Source organism: Protopterus annectens, chromosome 1.part0 (genome assembly GCF_019279795.1).
Source record: "Protopterus annectens isolate FY-2018-M chromosome 1.part0, PAN1.0, whole genome shotgun sequence".
Classification (NCBI taxonomy): Eukaryota; Metazoa; Chordata; order Ceratodontiformes; family Protopteridae; genus Protopterus; species Protopterus annectens.
The window spans coordinates 1657318120-1657342697 of record NC_056725.1 but is presented as its reverse complement, the minus strand read 5'-3'; positions in this window follow the sequence as shown (position 1 = coordinate 1657342697).

Genomic DNA, 24578 nt, shown 5'->3' with positions numbered 1-24578 from the left:
AGAACCCTTTGGTATTGGTCAGTGGCTTCTTGCTAGAGGTAAATTCAAACACTTTGACAGTATGTGCCTTGTTGATGATCCATTGGGTTACCCACTCGAGGGCATAATGGTTAATGGCCAGTTGAAACAGTTTCTCTGTAATACCTGAGTGTGGAATTATTTCAAATGCCATGGCTAGGTCAATTTATGTGGGATGTACATTCTTTCCCTAATCTATGAAATTGGTGACCTCAAAGAAATCTACCAGATGTAACAGACATGATCTAGCCTTAATCAAAAATGGGTTAGTTAGACAGACGGGAGATTACCTTTATTCTTGTTGATAAGTTCCATGAAGATTCTTTCCATTGACTATAGATGAGGCTAATCATCCCTATGGGTCTATAATTCCCTGTGTTGGGTGATTGTTCCTCCTTGTTCAGACAGATGACTGTTGCTGTCCACCATTCTGCCAGAAAATAGCCTGTCTGGAGGATGTGGTTAAGTAGGAATCCAACTGTATCTGCTAGGTCATGTTTTAAATTATCAATAAGGCAACCTGGGATGTTGTCAGAACTCATTGATGCCTTGTTTTTAGCCTTAGACATTGCAGAGATGAGCTGCTTTCTTGAGAAAATCTGCTGTGAATGTTTGCATTTATACTTTGGGTGATAACCAGAGGGGACAGGAGGTTGAAGTCTGGCCCATATCTGTAGCTAGCAGGTTGTCTATTGCCTCCAGTTAAGTATTGGTGACACCATTTACAACCATCTGTGTGCATAGCTGTGTATTTCCTGTAAGATTTTGGACTTACTTATAAAAGATATGTGACAACACCTCCAAATACAGCCTTGGGGATGCATCACATGACACAGTGGAACTGTTAACATAGTCATACAACTCTACCTATTTCATATCATTGCATAACTTGCTCATCATATGCCTATGTGTTTACCATTGGAAAGGTGTGTGTGTAAGCTCTAATACCATATAAAGCACATTACATATGAGGTGAATGTGGTTCATGTAGAGCAGTTAATGACACACATTTTGACAGATACACAATGCTGCTGGGCAACACCTTAATAATCCTTGTAAATAACAACACAGATGGGCATACAATGAATTCACCACAGTTGCAAATGAGTCTGAACTGGCTATATGTTTGTGTATATACCAGCATTACAATATGTGGATGAAACAAGGTGTGTGTGCCATTGTAATTAGCATGATGTAATATTGCTGTATGTCACATAGTATTTCATGATGGTAAATATGCACATGCACACATGCCATATGGCAAGTCTCACTGTGATGGTTGAATGAGAAATGTGCAGAATGTTAATATACTCCACTACAAGAATATATGCCTTACTAAGGTAATAATATACATAACATCCTCCCCTGTCTACAGTCATCAGGAGTCTTATTACCACAGCTGTTGTGTAAGGAACATTTATTCAAGTGGCAGCAGTGGCCATCAATACATTACCTCAAATCACAGATTGGAACACATTGCTGTAGGGCTACTGTACATCTATACCTCAGCATAGCAGATGTGGATGACAGCATCATTCATCATCATCACCATCATCAACCCCCTTTTACACATTCCCTACATGGGGTTGAGGTGTCATGTTAACTGTCACCATCTCTCTTGATTCAGTGCCACACTCCTGCCTTCTTTGGCACTCATGCTTGAATGTTGCAGATCCTCTCTCGCACAATCCATCCATCTCTTTGCTGGATGCCCCGATTTCCTCTAATTTTCTTCCTGTTTGTCACAGATCTTCTTCACCAGATTGTCTTCTGCTTTTCTGCACATGTGCCTGAACCACTGTAATCTGTTCTCTTTGATCTTTTCTGTAATTAGAGCTACTTTGGCTTCTCCTCTTATGTCCTCATTTCATCATCTGTCTCATAATGTGCAACCTACCACCCATCTCAGGCATTTCACTTCCATCACTTCTAGCTTCCTCATCTGGTCTACCTTTACTGCCCAAGTGTCTGCACTATACAGTAGTACTGGTTGCATCACTGTTTTGTACATCTTACTTTTCAGTTTCTGTCATTCTGCTGTCGTATACTATACATGGCTCTCTATGCCAGTTGGCTGCAGCCCTATGGTTCTAGCTTTGACCTCTTCATTCAGACTTCCCTTCTTCTCAACCACCCCTCACAGATAATTGAATCTGTTAACCTGTTCCACTGTCTTCCCTTCTATCTCAATTCTCTGCTTTTCCTGATTTCCCCAATTTGCTGCCATTACCACTGTCTTATCTGTACTTAGTTTCATCCCATGTGCCTTCAGTTTTGCATTCCATTCCCCTTCTTGCTCAAACTCTGCCTGTAATTCCACAGCATCTACATACAGGAGCTTTGTTAATCTGTTCCCTTCAAACAGTTTGATAATGTAGACCATTACTACTATGAACAGCAGTGGTCTCAGTGCTAAACCCTGATGTACACCTACTCCCACTGGAAACTCCTCTGTGAGACTACACAATATTCGTACTTGGAACATCGGGTCCTTGTACATAGCCTGCACTAATTCTACCAGTGTTTCCAAAACTTTGAACCACAGCAGTGCTGCCCAAATCAGCTTTTTTGGTACCTTGTCATATGTTTTCTCCAAGTCTAGGAATGCCCATTTGGACTCTTTCCTCATTTCTAGCTTCTTCTCAGCTATCTGTCTCACTGCAAACATCAGGTCAGTTGTGCTGCATCCTGATCTGAATGGCTCATCTCCCATCTTACTTTCTGCTACTGTGTGAATCCATTTATCAATCACCCTCTCTCGAGCTTTCATGCAATGTGACAGAAGTGTGATACCTCTGCACTGCCCACAGTTGTGGATATCCTCTTTGTTCTTGTACACTGGCACTAGTATGCTTATTTTCCAGTCATGTGGGATACACCTTTCTCTTCACACTGCTATCAGTACCCTAAGGAGCCATTTCTCTCCTGTCTCATCCTGTGACCTCATCTGAGCTTGCTGCTTTCCCTGCCTTCATTTTCATTAGTGCTTTCTTACTTCTTCTAAGGTGGGCTCCTCCTATTTTATCACTGTAGGCTGTGTCTGGGGCAATACAGCTTCTGTGGGGTTTCCTTCATTTAGAAGCTGCTGGAAACACTTCCATCTGCATTTGATGTTCTGTGTGCTGGTGAGCAAGTTGTTGCTGGCATCCTTTATGAAGGATGTCTGACTATCTTTTTTATGTTTCTGTCTTTGCCTTGCAACCTGTTATAGTTTCTTTGTGCCTCCTAGTCACTCACTTTCCAGAAGCTGGTGGAATGCCTCTGATGCCTTCTTCTTTGCTATTGCCTAACACCTATTTACATAGCGCATATTCAAGAAAACAGTTTGCAAGAATGATGGCAAAGTGATAGCACATGCAAGATTCCCATTTCATGAAAACCACTTGAACTTGAGAAGTACTTATGTATATATGCTGTGGTAGAATTAGCTGATAGATACTGTGGTACTCATACTGTAGTTTATATTGGAAATGTTGTGTCATGACTTTTATAACATTAAGGAGTTTGCAGGACATTAAGTGATGAGCAAACGGGTTTCTCTGTTTAAATGGAAAAATTAGTAATATTTCTATTGGTTCCCCTTCCTTCGCACAAGCAAGCTAAGTGGCAATGTGCAGCCGTCAACACTCTGGACAGTACCAAGTGTAAAAAAATACACAAGCTCCCTAGATTTCTCTGTGGCACCAGGTGTAACTGTAGTATGCTCCTTGTCAGAATGCAAATAACACAGGGCTCCAATCCAGGCCATTCCCTTTTTTAAAGATGGTGTCAGCATGGCATCAGCTAAGTAAATGTGATCATTACTGAAAATGGGACAAACAATGACTACAGTAAAATATGCATCTTCCACAATTTTTATCAGTAATGCCTACCTCTGTACAGTTATACAACTACTAGCTGCTTTGTAAGCCTCACTGTAAATCACAATTTACTTGTGTGTACAGCTTTCAAGAAATGACAATGGGTGGTACATATTTTGAGCTGATTATTTCTGACTCAGCGGATATGCTAACTATTTGTATATGGCCATATATCCTTAAAAGTGTGTGCAGTATGTTTTGTCCCAGTACGGACAGTTTGCATATCACATTAGATGAAGATTTCCTCCATCACCACATGTACAAGTCACAAACAGAATCCTACAGATGATTTTAAAACATTTCACAGTACATGAGTAATGATAAACTATTAAATTAAGATAGCATGTTAGTATTATCCATTAATACAGTCAAGTCAGTCTGCAGACACCATCCATCAACCTAGTAAATATAGAGACGTAAAGAGGAGAAAGAGTGGTGGGTTGAATACAAAGAGAGATGAACATACACCTTGCAGTGTTTTTTTAAGGCACATTTTTGGTCTTTTTTTTTGTTTTTATTTGGTCTGTTGTCGTTATTAACATTACATGTTGTGTAGCATGAAATGAGTGACATAAGGGTAGAGAAGGCTTAGGAAAGGGACAACAGGGCTTTTGATAAGCAGAACAAGGTTAGCAAATTATGTGATAGCAGTGAGGATGGATATCATTTCAGACACGTTTCTGCAGTAGTGAATACATATATATATATATATATATATATATATATATATATATATATATATATATATATATATATATATATATGTGTGTGTGTGTGTGTGTGTGTGTGTGTGTGTGTGTGTGTGTGTGTGTCTGTGTGTGTGTGTGTGTGTGTGTGTGTGTGTGTGTGTGTATATATATATATATATATATATATATATATATATATATATATATATATATATATATATATTATATATATATATATATATATGTATATATATATATATATATATGTATATATCTATGGGTCTACTTTTCTTGATAGAACTATCATTATTTTGGACAAGAAAAGTATGACCTTACTTTCACAAAAGTGCACTTTCACGAATTCTGGTTCAGCGAACAGTCAATAAAAATAAAACAGAGCACTATAGTAAGGATAAGGGAATATACCTGTTTCCCCACTGTAGTGTGATCTCAGAGTTAGTATATATAATGTAGTGGGGTTGTATAGGGCACAGCCCCCCACATGGGGGGTGCAGGGGGCTTACCCCCCTGAAAAACAGAGTTTTAACTATTCTTTTTGATTGCCGGTTTGCTGAAACAGAATTCGCGAAAGTGCACTTTCCCGAAAGTAAGATCAGACTTTTCTTGTTCAAAATAATGATATTTTGATCAAGGAAAGTGGACATATATATATATATATATATATATATATATATATATATATATATATATATATGTATATATATATATATATATGTATATATATATATATGTATATATCTATGGGTCTACTTTTCTTGATAGAACTATCATTATTTTGGACAAGAAAAGTATGACCTTACTTTCACAAAAGTGCACTTTTACGAATTCTGGTTCAGCGAACAGGCAATAAAAATAAAACAGAGCACTATAGTAAGGATAAGGGAATATACCTGTTTCCCCACTGTAGTGTGATCTCAGAGTTAGTATATATAATGTAGTGGGATTGTAGGGGGCACAGCCCCCCACATGGGGGGTGCAGGGGGCTTACCCCCCTGAAAAACAGAGTTTTAACTATTCTTTTTGATTGCCGGTTTGCTGAACCAGAATTCGCGAAAGTGCACTTTCCCGAAAGTAAGATCAGACTTTTCTTGTTCAAAATATATATATATATATATATATATATATATATATATATATATATTCATGCAAAATCATAACTTTTACAAATTTTAATATGTGAGCGAATTAAATATATCGTATACAAATATAATCACATTAAAAAATGATAAGAGATGCATCTAGATCAAACCCTTGAAGATATTGTCAAAAAAATCTCCATCCACATGATTTATGTCAGCACTCCACAGTGGAAATTGCATTTTTTTACTTTCAGCAATCTTAAGAACTGTCATAGTAAATGCTTCAAAGCATTGCCTTTAGTCTGATTTAACTCTGTGTTCCTTTAGTGAAGTGAGGTTAAGCAACATTATGTGGAGATAATAAAAAAAGAGGTGGGAAAAGTGTGCAGTCCACAAGTGAAAATACTGATAACAAAAATAAATAAAACTATACCCAACGGAGGATTATTGAGCTTAAAATCCACAATTTAATGAATTAATTAAGAGCTTTCATCCCTGGCAAACCAGGGACTTCATCATAATCTACTGAAAAGTCTTGTCAAAACACTTTAAATATACTAAAACAGTTCCAATTGGTTAAAACAACACCAATACAAATACATCCTTGATCATCACATGATACCACTGTCAAACAAATACACAACCTGCCAGGAATAAAAAATAAAAATGCAATTATACTTACACAACCCATATTAAAATATTGTTTTAGCTAAGCGAATATATGCATTATTTAACAAACTACACTACCCCCATTATAACCTGCCTGCTTTTTCCTTTGGGACTGATGAAATACATTAATTTAAAACAGACAAAAGGATTGCACCTAATCTCAATTGCCACTGCATTTCCCTCTTTTTTAACAAAGTCTTTCAATCCCCACCCCTAGGATTTATTATAATCTGTTCAATAATTCCAAAGGCAACTTTTCTGAAACTTTTGCAGCTGGGGGAATGTTTATACAGAGCATTGGTCTCTTTTTTGTGTTTGATATCATATAAATGCTAATAAATTCTATTTCTCAGAGCCCGCTCTATCTTCCCAACATAGAACGCTGCACAGCTGTTACACTTAGCCAAATATACTATTTTTACAGAACTACAATTATCTTTCATAAAAACAATTCTACTATGCATTCTGTTTTCTAAAGTAATCTCCTTGTTCTTATTAATGTAACCACACTGATTACATGAACCACAGGGTTTCATACCTGTCACACTAGGCCAGATCTATTCCTTTTGTTTTCCAAAAGTCTCTTAATATTAGCACTGTTGTTTTTGTAATGAACAGCGGCTTGTTGCCCAGGATATGATTCACCACTGGACCAACTTTAAAAATGTTCCACTTTAACCTTACAATGTCTTTTATTTGCTTTGAGACAGGATTATATTGAATAATACATGCCTTTTCATATTTCTTGCCCACATCCCTGTTTTCATTATCATTATTGCTGTTATTGTTAAGGAGGCCCTTCCCCAAAAGTGGTATATACCCTACCCACCATTTTTATAGACTTCACAAATGATGTCTTCCACCATATTTCTTGAATAGCCTCTCTCACAAAACATTTCTGCTACTTTAGATAATTCTTCTCTGACATCTTCAAAGTATGAGGTCATTCTTGCCACCCATATGGCCTGGACCTTAGCCAAACTCTTTTTCTATGTAATGGGATGACTGCTGGAAAAATGCAAGTAAGAATGACAAAATGTACTCGTACGATAAATGTTCAATTTAAATCCATCCTTTGTATGTGCAATACAAATGTCTAAGTAGTTTATCTTACACTAGGGACATTCATAGGTGAATTCTAAAAAATCAGCAGTATTATTCAAGTAACTCATGAATTATGTGGAGATAACTGGCATGGCTGATGGCAAAAACGCACTGTTTTGCCATAGGATGAAGAGCCATTCATCACCACTCTGCATTGGTACATGATGCCAAACTCCACGCACATCCAGAGGACAAGACGTGAAGGTTTCATTATGGGCCATGTCTGGCCATGTATGTGGTGTGTGATTCTATTTCTAATCAGATTAAAGGTGTGAAAATACGTAGACAGGAAAGTGGTGAAATGAGGGGCAAGCAGGGGAAAGAACAAATGGGAAACAATAAAGGAATTTGCAAGACAGAATTAGGAAATAACCATAACTATCCACTTCTTTAACACTGTAATGTGAACATGGATAGAAAACTGGATGAATTTGGACTGTCAACACAACACAGATGACTGATAACAATGTAATCATGTTGTATAGCCAATTGGACCAAATCAAATGGATCAAGAAGACACATATGCAAAGTAGAGAGCTATGTATGAGACAATTTTTTTTTTTTTGTGGGACAGGTGCCCATTTTAAAAAAAATCTTAGGGAAGGAACATAGGAATATCAGGGCAAGTTAGGTAGGGTAAGTAAGGAAGCAGATGTAGGCAAACAGGATAAGCAAGACAGACATAAGAATGATGATGGACACAAAAGGTTGGGTAACCCCATGATTGGTTTTAGGTAGGGGACATTGGAGCACATGTCCATCAAGCATGGGAGCAGTGGGAATCTAGTTCTTCCCCTCAGAACTATCATCACTGTCCCCTTCCTCAGCTCCCTGTGGGATTGACTGATGTGGGGGGGGGGGTCTTTTCTCATTCCAAGGAGCAACTTCTCCATATAGCTGAGGCAGGTAAGAATGCCAGTTTTTATTACCTCATGTACCATCCTTGGCAGTTTCTGGTGGGTGGTGTAATCCTCACCTCTACCAGTACTCCTGAGGGGGGGGGCGTTACCAATGTGCCAGCAGCCAGGGCAGTACTACCTGATGTGGATGGGTCAGGCAGTGCAGGGGCTGCAGAAGCAAGGTTATGTCCCAGAGGTGCAGGGTGTTGCTTCAGCAGTGAGTGGAGGGTTGACAGGCTGAGCCACAGTGGTTGACCTACCTCCCCATGCTTAAAAGAATTTTGTTTGTTTGAAGACAATTATAACATCAGAACTGTGTGTTCACATACATTCAAAAAAGAGAGAGAGAGCTGCACCAAATAGGGATGAAGAACTTTTTGCTAACTGGGAGATAGAACAGAGATAATAAGATGGGAAACTACAGTGTCACCATGGAACAAAAAAAAAAAACTGTTTGCATGGAAAGAGGAAATGCAACAGAAAGATGAGACAAGAACTAGCCCAATGAATGAAAGGGTGGAGGATGGACACATGAAGAGAAAAGTATCTAAATGAGAGGGAATACACCTTCATGAGAAGCATTTTATTATAGGCAAGTAGGTTATACAGATTATTAGGGGAAGAAAAACTTAATAAAATAATGGAAGAGCTCCAAGTACAGGAGAGACACATATCATATTATATCATATCATATCATCTGATACCATATCATATTATATCATACTGTATCAAATCATATTGTATCATATCATATCATATCATATCATATCATATCATATCATATCATATCATATCATGCAGCAGGGAGACTTGAGGTAAGTGTTCAGGAACAGAAAACTGTGAGAATGGGGTGTATGCGGGCTAGATATAAATGGAAGAAGAAAGAAAAAAGAAACACTACAAGGATTAGTACAGGAGTAAATGCAGGGCAATATGAAAGACAAAGAAACTGGAAGAACACTGATGGGATGGCCACTGCTAGGGAAATAATGATGAGCGAAGATGGAAAGAAGGAAGGGTAACTGAGGAGACAGAGAAGGAGCTAGTTATGGTGCCGAAAAAAGCAGGAATAAATGAAAGTAGAAGGGAAGCACTATAGATCAGAGGAAAAAAAAGCAAGAATAATGAAATTGGAGAGTAAAATTATTACAGACAACAAATTCAGCAGTGGTACTGGAGCGACTGCTATTTGACTGTGGGAGATGCACAAGGGAAACTGCTAGCCAGGAAATATAAGAAGCAGGCAAAGAGAGAGGTACAGTATATAAGGGGTGAAGACAGAGAATATTTACAAGAAGACAAGCTAATTAAGAAACGATTCAATGAATAAAATGTACAAACAACATGAAGGGACAGAAGTCTCAAAATGCAACTTTGAAAGACTATAGAGGCATATATACTGGAGGAGGAACAAAGTGACAAGCTGAATACAGACATGACAAGGGATGAGATAAGGAAAGACATATGCATGATGAAGGAGTGGAAAGATGAGAGGACAGAAGGATTCTCCCTAGAGTTATATAAACTGGGATAGTAGGAAATGTAAAAGGTCCTAGAGGAAATGGAGAAACAAACAAACCACCAAAGCATCATACTACAAAGGTAATGGAATATTGAATATTAAACTAATTATAACATAACAGCAACCCTATTTGGAACAGTCTTATAGTTACTAAAGTTACTAAAGGAAAAGAAATCTTCTACAAATACAGTGAATAACTTGGATGTATATTAAAAAAGAAAAAAAATACTATTGCTCAGTAATGTGGTACACAGTTCTACTAGTGTAATTCAGTAGTACCAGCAGCACTCTACACTTAACTCATCACCTGGAAAGCCTGGTCTGTTTCCTTGGTCTCCTATGATGGAAAATATAAAAAGTCAGCGCAGTGTATCCTTGACAGCAGAAGGCAATTATAGGTACATATACTAGGCCTTCCATGTAATGGCACTATAAATACAATAATACTGTGAACCCCTCTCCAGAACTGCTTACAACAATACTGCAGATCCTACTCAACAACCTCTTCTTCCCACTAGTGGAGGAGTCTGGGTGAAGCCTCATCAGGTCACTATACCTATGCTGGCATTACTCATCAGACAGGGTGGTTCCAGTGACATCATTCAATGCCCCAGAAAGCTCATATCAGACATCCTTTTTCTAAAGGAGACCCTCATAATTTGCCCAGCATGTGTACCCTGTGATGCTTGTGCAGGGAGTCAAAAGGGATTTTGCACTCCCTAGTGCACTAGGCAGGTGCTGTACCAGGGTCTCATCATGCTGAGACCATGTCTACTTATCAGGTTAACATAGCAGTCAAAATATATTCTATAAGCTGAAGTATTTAAGTGTATGGATTAAAATGGATTCTATTGTGCCAGCTAAGGATATGTGAAATAAACTAAACAAAAGATAATGCAACCACTGAAAAGTTAGAACTCTTGATTATGCATAATAAAATACAAGCAGTGAAAGTTTTTTTAGTCCCTTTAGTTTTATATACTAGTCAGGCATATTTTTATCAAACAGTGGTGAAGCTGTGGACAATAATAAAGAGCTGAAGGAATTTTAAAAGAATCTATTTGGGAGAGGAAGAGTGCAAGAGTTAAGTGAGGTAAGCTGGTCCTCCCTTGACTTGAGGTAATATTTTAGAGATATGCAATTAAGGTATATATATATATATATATATATATATATATATATATATATAGGTCTACTTCAGAAGATCGACAGACCATTTGATTGACATTCATTTGGTCGACAGCTCATTTGGTCGACAACCAGTATTCAAGGCACTTAACAGGGATTTGCCCCCCTCCCCAATGCTGTGCGACCCTGGAGTTGATATATATAGTTGGGGGGGGGTGTGGGGGGCACAGCCTCCCACAATGGGGGATGTGGGAGGGCAAAGCCCCCCACCTATTTTTGTTTAAAATGTGTAGTTATTCTTGTATTTTCATGCTTTTAAATGAATTTAAATGTGTCCCCCCCCCAACTATATATATCAACTCTAGGGTCGCACAACATTGGGGGGGGCAAATCACTGTTCACCACCACAGCCACATGCATAGGAAAGGAGCGCAAGTGCATAGGGCATGTCGAAGTGCCGCACGGAGGTGTGGAAATGCCAGCTGTCGATGTGCAACCTAAAATGCTTGCACATAACAACTTGCAAGATAGTAATCACATCTGTCAGTGTTCGTGGATACTGAAACGTATGCAAAGCATGCATGATAGTTCCTGCAAACACAAAATGAAGAAGCAAACACAAATGCATGGTAGGGAATAACGGGTCCCTATCCCGCGAACAAATGACATGGAAAACCGTGTGCCCGTAGTCCAACGCAGTGTAGATAACTATACCAAGTGGAAGTGAAATGCATCATATGTTAGCGCGCCACCAATAGGTACGTCCAGCTCAATGGTTAGGGTCACCAGCTGACCCATAGTGTGAGAGAGGGTACACAGCTGGGCAGATGTGTCCATAACAAAATACATGATAAATGTACATATCTAGCGACCATATGACCGAATCATATCCCACAAGGCATGTAATAGTCACATACAAAAGGTATATCCGTATTTCACATACCAAATGTGACAGGAAATCGAATAAGCATGTAAATGAAACAGAAGGAGCATATAAACTGCTACAACAATAAGGCAACATGTATGCTGAAAGGAACAGTATTATCCATACCGTTGACTGTGGGTACTTGTTGTCCAGTACATTCGGATACATTTCCAGAATATATCCCATCCTGGACATAGGAAAAGGTGGCATCCTACCAATGATTAGAACAGTCTGCCAAAATCTGCACATCAGCGGTACAAGCCGAACTTGTCAGGATGTGTCACAGTTGAACGGGTATTACCCGGGTATACCAACCATGTAATGAAAGTTAAGTATGGGCGTGTACCTATGTGCATGAGGTATAGCATGTGGAAAGCAAACATGGCAGGGTAGTCCACACAACCATACAAGTACCTGACATATGTAGGGTATGCAATGTGTTACTCTGGCCGTGTCATGGGCCAACAACCAAAGCAGTGATGTATGGAGTGTCAGAAATATGTGTGTGGGGGTGGGTAATGGTACAATCCTCCAAGGCGATACTGTGTCGTATGCAGAATAGGTGAACTGGAGGTGTATGTGGGAGCAGCCGGTAAAGCAGAAAGAAACACAAAAACATGTATAAACATCTGCAGTACAACCAGACAGGCCATAATGTAGAACACAATCCCACACACATATGAATATTAAAATGTGCGATACAAATGTATAGACATGTCACCGGCACATACCTACAGATTGGCCCTGATGGAACTGGCCATATCAAATGAAACACACCTGGATGCATAATTGACTACCCAGCATCCCCTCCACAACACAACCCGCTTCCATACCTGAATGTCCACTAAATCCAGCCATACTTGGCCTACTGGTTTGGTGTAGCCACATCTACACATAGTGACCACTACGCATATGTAGTAGGTAGTGTCACCCTAGGCAGTTTCAGGATTGCAAACTATGTATCCCTTGCATGTAAAACCCCCAGCACATTTTCATAATGCCAGAAGAATGGTTGGTATTTGTCTTGTTTTGGTCTTGTTCAATTTTTGGGATATCCCTCATGGGATAAGTAACCTGTGTAAACATTAGAAAGGGAGACATGAATTCCAGTCCTGTAGATATCTGGACACAAGTCTGAATGTGCAGTAGTGGTGCACGAGACTGTCCAGCCCTAGATGGTCATGCATAACCTACTACCCAGGATCAAACATCTGCCCGTGACGCACGTGACCCGACACGAATAAGCGAGAGACTATATTGCACACATTCGCATAGTGGCACATGGTATAAGGGTGATGAAGGCACTGGCATAAACAGGATACCCCCTGATCCACTGTGTGAGGGACAATTAATGTGTGTGTAGGTGTGACCTGACCAACAATGATACAATGTCAAATGTCCTGTGATCGTAGGAAATAACTATGTACCATACTGCATGTAACAGTTGCCTAAAGCAGTCATGTCAGGATAGAATAAATGTAATTCATACAAGAAACAGGCAAACAATAAAAGTGTCAAAGGTATAAGGCTCACAGCTAGGAAACAAATGAATGTTCTAAACATGCACTGACCGTGGCTATGTGTTGGCCCAAACAATCTGGTGTCTGCAGTAGGGTTACCATCTGTCCTGCTTTGCGAGGGACAGTCCCTCTTTGGACAGTTGTGTCCGGACAAAATACATTACAAATGGCAAATGTCCTGGGATTGTAGGACATAATTATGTCCCATATGTTATGTAATAGTTGCAGAAAATAATTATTGCAGTATCTACAATACCTAAATGTTACAAGAAACAGAATAAGCAACTAAACCACTACAACAACAGGCTTTTATGTAGGCAAATAAGTAAAGCTTTATCCGTTGTACTGACAGTGGGTATGTGTTGGCTTGTAAAATCTGATGCGTGTTCCGAACATGTCCCATCTTGGCCATTTGAAAAGGTGGCAACCCTAGTTCCCAGAATACATCCCAACCTGTACATATGACAATGTCAATGATACCAATGGTCAGAGCATTCGCACAATAACTGGCCAGCCCCTTAACCACTCACCAAGCCAGTGACCTTTGGGGGAAAGGTGCTGAATGAGAATGACTACTTACAACAATGAATAGTAATAGATGCATTTAACTGCAGAAAATTAGTAGTATTGCGAATCTGTCAACACGTTCCAAGTTAATAGTACTAATATGGTAGAAGTGTCCATGATTGTCCCTGAGTTGTCATAGCCTTGTCCCTGTCACTATAGAAATGGGTCCCAGAGTATCAGAGAGGTCCGTACACAGAAGTACACCAACCAGCTGTCACATCTGTTGACAGGAGTATTGCATACCTGCAGTGAATTTATAGCACATGTCCAGACTAATATTCATTGTATCTACAAATGAATGAAATAGTCAAATGGGAAGGGAAACATGTGGAACATGCCTACAGCCATGCATAGTACAGAAATATACATATCGGAACAAATTAAAGCATAGCCTAGCAGCAGTATAGTTGCTTATGCTACTACATATGACATATCAACATGTCAGGTATACAAGACCTGTAACAAGCAACCAGTACAGACACCTACAACATGAGAAGGTCCCCTAATTAGGACAGTTGCAATGGCTAGAGTATTGTACATACCACTCAACTGTCCCTGAATATCAGGTATGTCCCTGAGTTTGACTGAAAGTCTAACTCTGTCATTCTTAATCCCTCCTAAAATTAGTGGCTGTTGAAGGAAAGGTGGTGAATTACAATTACTGACTAATGACAATAAGTAAGAGTTATAAACAACTGTTACTTCAGAATATGTGTATTAAAAAGTGTCCCTGATTTTTCTTGACCTGTCCCTGATTTTGCAGAAATGTGTCCCCGATTGGTGGAGAGCTCTGGTATTGTCACATGAGATGTGTGATGAGGAACTGTCCCATGCAAAGTGGGAAAGGTGTCACTCCTACAGTCTTCCATCATGCAATCTGAAAGGTGGTCAACGTGCAGTAGGTATGCGGTAACATGACTCAGCAGACAGCTGCGTTAACAAACTCAAGTCACATGTCAGCATTGCAGAGTATCGGTTCCCATGTATCAGGCAGATGGGAGCAGATCACATGAGGAACACACATATAATATGATTACATTACTGGACAGGCCACCAAGTCCGTACAGTGAAATGCCTGCCATCGCAAAATGGTTACACATACCCGATACTGTAGTCATGTAGTCCGATGTAATGCGCATCACAAGGGATCGCACACACCCAGCGTGAGTGACAAATGTAAGCGGAAATGTCAGAGAGCGAGCAGCTGTAAGCGTGTTTGTCTACCAGTATGCCAGTAGTGCATTGTCAAAGAAATGTGGAGTCTAAACGTGTATAAGGTGCTGTGACCAGAGGTCAGCAGTGCTTAACACTGTGCAAACCCATGCACAACAGCTCCCACCTGCTGGACTATGCCTTACCCGGTCTGTATCCAGAGATGTCGGCCTGTCCGCAAACATAGAACTGCCCTATACACATGATGGTAGAAGTACCCTGCGCACATAGTTCATGTGAATTAACAATAGACCATGGCATATGTACAGACAATAGACCACACACACACCATACAGTGCAGACATCCAACAGTATAGCAATGTACTGGCAGATATGTCTGGACCACTGGTGTATGCATGCCTGGCTGTCCTGTGTTTCAGTGTGTGTGCATGCCCAGCATGACTGTTACGCATGTTGTCGACCGACAATACTGTCATACCGTCATGTGTGTGAGCATGCAAAGTATGGTCAACTGTATTGCATGTGTCACATGTACAGATAGTTAGTAATGTGTTGCTGATCCCTCCGTTCTACACAGACAGGTGTCATGCTGTGTCTGCAGGGTAGCTAATGGTCATGTGGCATTGAAAGGTTGCTACCTGTCTGCATAGTGTGGGGGGACATGCAACCACAACCACAGTCCTACACAGCACCATGGGTGGTGCACATGACTCTCACATGTGTAGGTGTGATGGGGGGCACAGCCAACAGTTGTACACATCTGCCGCTACTGTACTGGTATGCTGGGTACTCCATGTCAGTGTGTGGACCTAGCTAAATTGCTGGTTGGAGGAATACCAGGGTATGTCAGTTCCCAGCTTTAATTACCAGCACAGAGGTGTTAGACATCCTAGCTTTCACAACCTACATCAAACTGCCTAGCCTGCTGTCATCTGTGTGTGTCTTAGGGGGTTGGGGTCATTCATTGGGCATATCCATAGGCCATCGTATATCATTCATCTGCATTGGTCCACATCTGTCCAGCTGCATGGAACGTGTGTGGGCTGTACGGACACACATGATGGTCAGCCCATAATCTGCAGTGGGTTAGGACACCCTGTGTACTACAGGCTACCATTGTGACCCGTGTATGTGCTACAGAGATCATGGTGCCACTATGGATGTGTACTGTCAGCTTCCCTAACATTTGGCCACCACAGTCACTTGTATGCTCACATACATACCATAGCAATGGGTAACTACACATTCTAATACAACTGCCACTTGTTAGGTCAATAGACATACCCTGGGTGTGTTCCAGACTTGAGGACGGTGCTGGAGTGCTGCCTATGTTGGATGCACACAGTGCATCTCCTATACATGGCCGAGCACAGGTACTGTCATGTTTGGCATCTATTGTACTGTGTACGGGTCAGAGAGGGGAAATCCATGGGTACCTACTGTGTCAGCGCATATGCCTTGTGTTGCCTCTTTGCCAAGGCCAGGTCATACTGTGCACGGGCTTTTGCCGACTGTGCCCTACTCAGGTAGTTCCTTCACCAAGTCAAACTGTGCCTGTAAAGGCCTTGGCAGTGGAGTTGGGCTGTGCGGCCCTGCCCCATGCTCTTCCTACTGCAACTGTTACTGCAGGATAACATTGTGTATCATAGCAAATACCATAACAACTTGTATGCATGTAGCTTGTGAATACTGCAGAGCTCCAACGGATGTGTCTAGATACCAGAACTGTGAACCGAGCATCCCAAACACATGCACAAGTATATGTCTTGCCTGTGCATCCACCTCAGTATGGTGTGAGTGTTCAGATGTGTGTGCATTGCTGATGCGTATCATCAGCCACTATACCAGTGTTTACCCAGCATCCCCCACTAGGAGACTGTAGGAGATGTCCATATATGCACTGGTGTGCTACAGCTGTGTCAGAAGCCATATATCGGACACATCATAGCTTCCAGGGCAGACAGCACACACATTCAATCTCATGCCCTGGCCATCGCATATGGCCTAGCTGTTGGAGGGTATGCCCCTGCAGTGACTGTAGGCCCTACCCTGCTTTCCAGGTGGTGCTACGTGTGCAGGCTATAACACCCAGTACCCCAGAGTATTCATCCATGTGGTTGAACAGATGCATATTGCTGGTCCACTAATCACGTGTGTTGAGGACATGTATGTGCTCACTAGCATGTGTTAACATGGCATCTGTGAACTGGTGCAATACTCTGGATGCAGATGCCTGTGTGATACCCATGATATCCCCAGTTGTGGTGTGTGAGGTACCTGTGGCTAGTACACCTAGGCCAACACATCTCATGGTATCCACTGTGATGCGTTTCCCTCGGCCTGTTTGATGTGTCAGGTGTGGCAGGCACAGGTCAACAAGCTGCTGTAGGAGGTCTCTGTCCACCCCATAATGCTCCAACATCCCCAGCCCATGTAGCCCCTGGTAAGTCACCCTCGGTCTATAAAGTCTTATGTCACCCCAGTAAGGGTTGTTCAGCAGCATACACATCCTCACTGCCCCAGCCTCCTGCACATGTTGGTATATGTTGCCTGCTGCAGCCCGTGTCATTTGGTTAGACTGTGTCATGAAATGTCCCTGCAGGTATACACCGGTGGTGTAGAGTGTGGACAAAACCTGTGTGTATGCTGCTTGCTCGCATTAACGTACTGTTCATGTGCGAGCTGGCCATGTCATCTGCTGATTGTGCTGATCAACACCTGTTTGTGCAGCCTGTACACCCTTGACTACCCCACCACTGCTGTCATCCCTCCCAATGTCACCAGGCAGGTATAGACATACCCCTAGCTTAGGTGTGCTAAGGCAGGAGCATTCCCGAGGCACAGTTCTGCAATGTATGTACAGTATGCCTGACCCCCCCTCCCATGCTGTCAACTATATTCGAGACCTGCACCCGGCTGACTACACACATACACTCCAGGGACCAGCAGCACACCCTGGTGATAAATGTGATACACCATAGTCAACCTCATCTGCATAGTATAGTCTTCTAATGAATAGTTATATGACCCATACCGAACCTCCAAGTTATTAACCACTGCTCAGTGTTGCTCAGATCCATACACAACTGGCAACAGGTGCCTTACCATCACCATATTTGATGTCCCATGGTCTTCCCAGCAACAAAATAACCGGTGTCTACACGACTACAACCCATGGCCCTGCACACTACAGACAATGTGCATTACCACCACGCCATAGCAGATATACATAGATCCCAGGTTATCACGTACAGATCATCCGGCACAAACATTCAGTAGTGCTGATGTCCCCAGACATATGTTCACATCTATGTCCACCTCTTCTACATCTACATATATCATATATATTATTTGGATACATATATACATGGACGTATATATAGATATCTATATATATATATATATATATATATATATATATATATATATATATATATATATATATATATACATACATACATACATACACACACATACATGTACCCACATATGTAGATATGGCATTTATATCACAACAGCGGACCACATGACAGCAATGCATTAGACAGGAATGAAAAGGAAACTACATGTGCTACTTGCATCATGTAGTGTTGCTACTATCAAGGATCGTGTGTGATGTTGCGTCACATGGGTCAGACCGTATCAAGGGTAAGAGTAGGGCTGCTAACAGTTACTCACCAGACCTATTGGCGAATGTATGTCTTGACAACCCAGTGTCTTGGCAGAATATGCGGGCTGTGGACACTATATAGGTCAGCAACAAAACAAACTGAACACATCCCGCAGCTAGCCACCCACAGATACTAACACATACGGTATAACTGCCAAACACACACACCTGCCATGCCTTGGAATTGAGCACCTACCTGTCTAGTCTACCACACTACAGCATTATGCAGTAACAGAACGCGCTATCAAGATCAGTGGTACACAACACTCCCAGAGGCATACTTCTAGGTGGATGACATCATCCGCAAAGGCAAAGATGCCGATAGGGAATGTATGTGGAGTGAGCCGTCTAAAAGCATTACTCTGTCTCCAGGCTGCTGGAAACACACACACACACACAGGCACACACTTGGCAGGGCTGGGAGTCGAACATACACCTAACTACCTTATCACACTACAGCATTACGCAGTTACAGAATGCGCTACCAAGATTACTGGAACACAGCACTCCCAGAGGCATACTTCTAGGTGGATGACATCATCCACAAAGGCAAAGACGCTGATAGGGAATGTATGTGGAGTGAGCTGTCGAAATGCATTACTCTGTCCCCAGGCAGCTGGAAACACACACACACACACACACACACACACAAACACACAGCTGGGAGTCGAACATACACCTAACTACCTTATTACACTACAGCATTATGCAGTTACAGAATGCGTTACTGAGATTACTGGAACACAGCACTCCCAGAGGCATACTTCTAGGTGGATGACATCATCCGCAAAGGCAAAGATGACGATAGGGAATGTATAGAGAGTGAGCAGTCTAAAAGCATATTACTGTCCCAAGGTAGACGTAGACAAACACACGGCAGTGGTGTGAGCAGGACAACTGCCCATCTACGGAGCACTATTACAACACTACATAGATACGAGACGCGCCGCAGACAGTAGACCCTTCAAGACAGTCAACCAGTGTGTTCAATGTAGGCATCCATCCTGACATGGAAAATGGACATCTGTTGCCTGGATTACCACCATCACTATACAGGATGTCAATGGCCATGCCCATACAAAGAGGCACATCACCGACACAAGGTGTCACTGGGCATGCTCACACACTTAGTATCACAAGTCCGTTTGGAATGTACTGTGTGTCCATCTACACAATGGTGTACTGGGCATGCTCACACACTTAGCAGTTGCAAAGGGCCGTCTTGCATGCACACCGAATCTAAACACGGAAGGGCACAGTTTGGAATGTACTGTGTGTCCATCTACACAACTGCGTTCTGGGCATGCTCACACACTTAGCAGTTGCAAAGGGCCATCTTGCATGCACACGGATTCTAAACACGGAAGGGCACAGTTTGGAATGTACTGCGTGTCCATCTACACAACGGCGTACTGGGCATGCTCACACACTTAGCAGTTGCAAAGGGCCGTCTTGCATGCACATGGATTCTAAACACGGAAGGGCACAGTTTGGAATGTACTGTGTGTCCATCTACACAACGGCATACTGGGCATGCTCACACACTTAGCAGTAGCAAAGGGCTGTCTTGCATGCACACGGATTCTAATCATGGAAGGGCACAGTATGGTGTTACTGTCCCCACGTACATGAAGGCCACTCACATGTACTGACAAGTACACACTCAAGAGCCATCACAGATGTCTCAGGTGCAGATCACAGAGGTAAACGCTGCAGTCTGCTATGTAGCCCTCAGACATCACCATGTCATTGGACCAGCAACACAGCCATACATTACCACAACACCGTGTGACTCATGACCAGTGGACTGTACATAGGTCTACAGCAACTGTGCAGACTACACATGTACTGACAGGGTTCCATCATGTGTTATGCAATGCAATGATACCACTGTACATGACCAGGTCGGCTCTACACATAACAGGGGCCCTGGGTCTTACACAGCTGTGACAGATGACTGTCACTGTACACCAAAGAACACACATGTTTGGATATGACATACATGTAATCGCAGTGGATATGTGCATGGACCACATACACACACAACACATATGTACATAGCATAGCTTTTGCTGTCCTCTGTGCAGACAAGTGGCTACAGCAATCACACGCATGCAGATGGAAGGTAGGTCCATGGCTGTTGATTGCTAACAGTACATGAGGTAGCAATGTTGACCGAGGACACATTCCCTCTGTAATAGTAACCCATGACACCCATCATATCATACAACAGTCCATGTGTTATGTATGTCATCACACATGCCCACCAATTGCAATGCATACAAACATGGCTACATGACAGGCATGTAGGAGCAACACACATGTACATGTAGTTGTGTGCATGCAGCTACCATGCATGTGCAGTAGCTGATGTATGTAATCCACCTATGCCTAACTACAACATGCAGTTGCAATGCAGCCCCATCATTGATACCTGTATATGGTGAAATACTGACAGTACTGTAGGATGTACATCAGGTATGGATGGATGTGTGTACATAAAGTGGTGATCCATCTTTGCAGATGGATGTTTGCTGGGGATGGCTCACAGGTGTGTCAGATGCCAGCCTACCATTACATGTGCAAACAGTACGCTATGTTACTATTACTTGATGGTGAAGACATAAAACCTACACAGTGGTCGGGTGTTACTGACTGTAAGTCACTTGACACCTGTAACACTTACATCCTCCCGTGTGCATATAGCAGCACAATTGCCGGAGGTAGCATTGGTACACATAATACGGCCAATACTGCTGCATGTCTGTCAGACGTATCATCATATAGCAGGTGTATCATTCACAGTACTGCCATATGTGTTTGCTTGTGTGACCATATATGCCACATATGGTGGGGAATACATCCCAATTGTTACACACCCCTGTACACTGTTGTAGAGATCTGTACATACTGCAGTGTGGAAAGCATGACGTAGGCAGGGGTGGTGTGTGTATCACACACATGTCAGCTATCCGTATGTGAATGACATTTGTGGACTCCACAGTGTGTGTGTGTGTGTGTGTGTGTGTGTGTGTGTGTGTGTGTGTGTGTGTGTGTGTGTGTGTGTGTGTGTATGTATGGCTGTCTGGTGCATGGAGTGAGGGTGTATGCTACCATACAGAACAGACAGGATCCTTAACCCCTCATGGTGATGCAGTCTACTACCCTGTTGATGCCATTGGTCTCTGTGTCGCGTTGTGTGGGTGCACAGTAATGTGAGGGTGATTACCACATAGGCAGGGGTCCTCACCTCAACACTATGGAGTGTGCGTTATAGTGCTGTTGACCCCGTGAGTGTGGGCATGTTCCTGTAATGTGACAGGGTATTACTGCTACACAGTGAGGCCTCATGCTATCAAGTGGCCTCTAACGTTATCATCGGCTGGACCACTGTGTACATCCCCCACACCATGTCAACATACCTGTGATGTGACCTGGTATGGATGTCACGTCTCTAGCCACTGTAGCCTATTAAACAGCCCACATGCTTCTGGATCAGTAGATGTGTGGACATCTGTGGTATGTTAGCCTTTCCAACAGTCAGGTTGAGGCTACGTATAGCATGTTGATATTGCCATACGTGCCTGTGAGTACTCCACATTTACACATGTGAAACTGCAAACACTGCTACTTGTTGGCACATGCAAGTAGACCATAAGGAGGGAACCAGGGCATCATTACCAACATGCTGTTACTGTTGTTACCAAGACACATACTGTGAACATATAACAATGCATGATAAACCTGTACTACATGGTATGTCTGGTGCATGTCAAAAGTACACAACTAATGTAATATACACTTCTCTCACTATTCTGTTCACCCTGTGCATCAGACCATTTGAGCATGTCCCTGCACCGATGGTGTGGATGACAGGGATGCAGCACAGGCTTCATCATATGCGCAGTGTGATAATGTTTGCCAGGGGCATAGACTGCACCAATGGATGACATCATGTGTGCGGGTAAGGGCCGGTGATCTGATTGGACATGTGTGGTCATTATGCATGTGGGTGTTGCGGTGCCCTACAGATGTTTTTGCCATGTGCGTGTATGTGTGCACACATTTCTGCCTTTTGTGAGGCCTACACAGGGGTATTATTGACAGCTCCAGATTGTACAGACCAGGATGTACAACTCACTGTGTCTGGCCATGGCCATGTGACCTGTGCCTGCCAGGGGTTGCACAGGCACTACCAGGTGGAGGTACAGATTGGCTACTGTCCGATGACACATGTCCACTGGAACCGTGTCCCTACTGGGAACATCCAGGGCCACGTCCACGTGGCCTTCTGTGTCCTGGTGTGGACAGCGCAGCACTAGCTGCACTGCTACTTCTACCAGCACTATGGGAGCAGGCATGTGAGGTGGCAAGCTCACGTTTATCTGCACTAGGTGGTGTAGCTGGCCTACGTCCACATGGCCTACACCTTACTCCTACGAGATGTTCCAGCACAGACAGCTCACGCTCGTGGATTGCCATGCCACGAGCAAGGATTCTGACCATGTCACCCAATCGCCTGTCCAGAACATCAGCAATCTGTTGTTGTGCATTTGCCAATGCCTGGATGTTGTCATTTAGAGTATGGATAGCAGCCCTCTGCAGCGTCTGCCCTTCTCTGTTCTGCCATTCAACAAGTGCCTGTGCCGCCATTACAGTCTGGAACATGCGTCTGGTGACACCAGCTGCTGTGCTCTGTCCTGCAGGTGCATGTCTGCCAGAGGTCCTCCTACAAGCAGCACTGGCCACATGCCTGTGTGGCACATCTGCAGTCATTACACTGACACCATTATGTGGAGACACACCTTCTGTAGCCACCACATGTTCCTGATCCACGCTAACAGACACTGATTGTCCTTCCTCTATGGCCACTGGTGATGCGGTTTGTGTTGGCAGCAGAACTGTGTGTGGGGAAGAGGGGGACATAGCTGGGATGGCAACCATTGGCGAGTGCAAGAACCAACAGCAGCAAAATTGTAAGACAAACCACAAGAGCAGGATTGCAGGAAACAGAGCTTTATTCCGGTACCTCGGCCCACTGGCCTTCAAAGGAATAAAAAACACTTCACCAGAAACCATATATATACTGGTGCTGCATAGTAATTAAACAATTACATAATTAAGTGATAAAGAGATTCAGCACATAACATGAATTAAAGAAACAAACACCATTCTTAAAAGCACTAACAATAGAGTAAATAGAATATCAAAATTACTAAATATTTAAATTCACTTCTAAGTTTAGACCTCGAGGTTTCAAAGTACTATATTTCAAGATAAATCTACTCTCTAAATTTAATAAGCTTTGTAAAAAATTGCCTCCAGAATATGCACTTGGTTTAGCCAAAGCACAAAAAAATAATGAATCAACTGACCCATTGTGCACATTATGAAAATGGTCAAATATCGGGCTATCCATTCTAGCATTACGTACATCACCAATGTGTTCTAATATACGAATTTTAAGTTGGCGTTTTGTCTGGCCAATATAATATTTAGGCAAAAGACAGTCACAACCTATTATGTAAACAACACCACAAGAGCTACAATTAAACTTATTTTTAGCAAAGTATTTCACCCCGTTGATATTACTACCTGATAGATTTCTAACTTTTAAACATATCTTACATTTCCCACATTGAAACATACCAAATTCTTTAACAGTATCAGGTATAGAAATCGCACTAGATAAGTGCCTAGGTTTCAGTATTTCTTTAAGATTTTGATATCTACC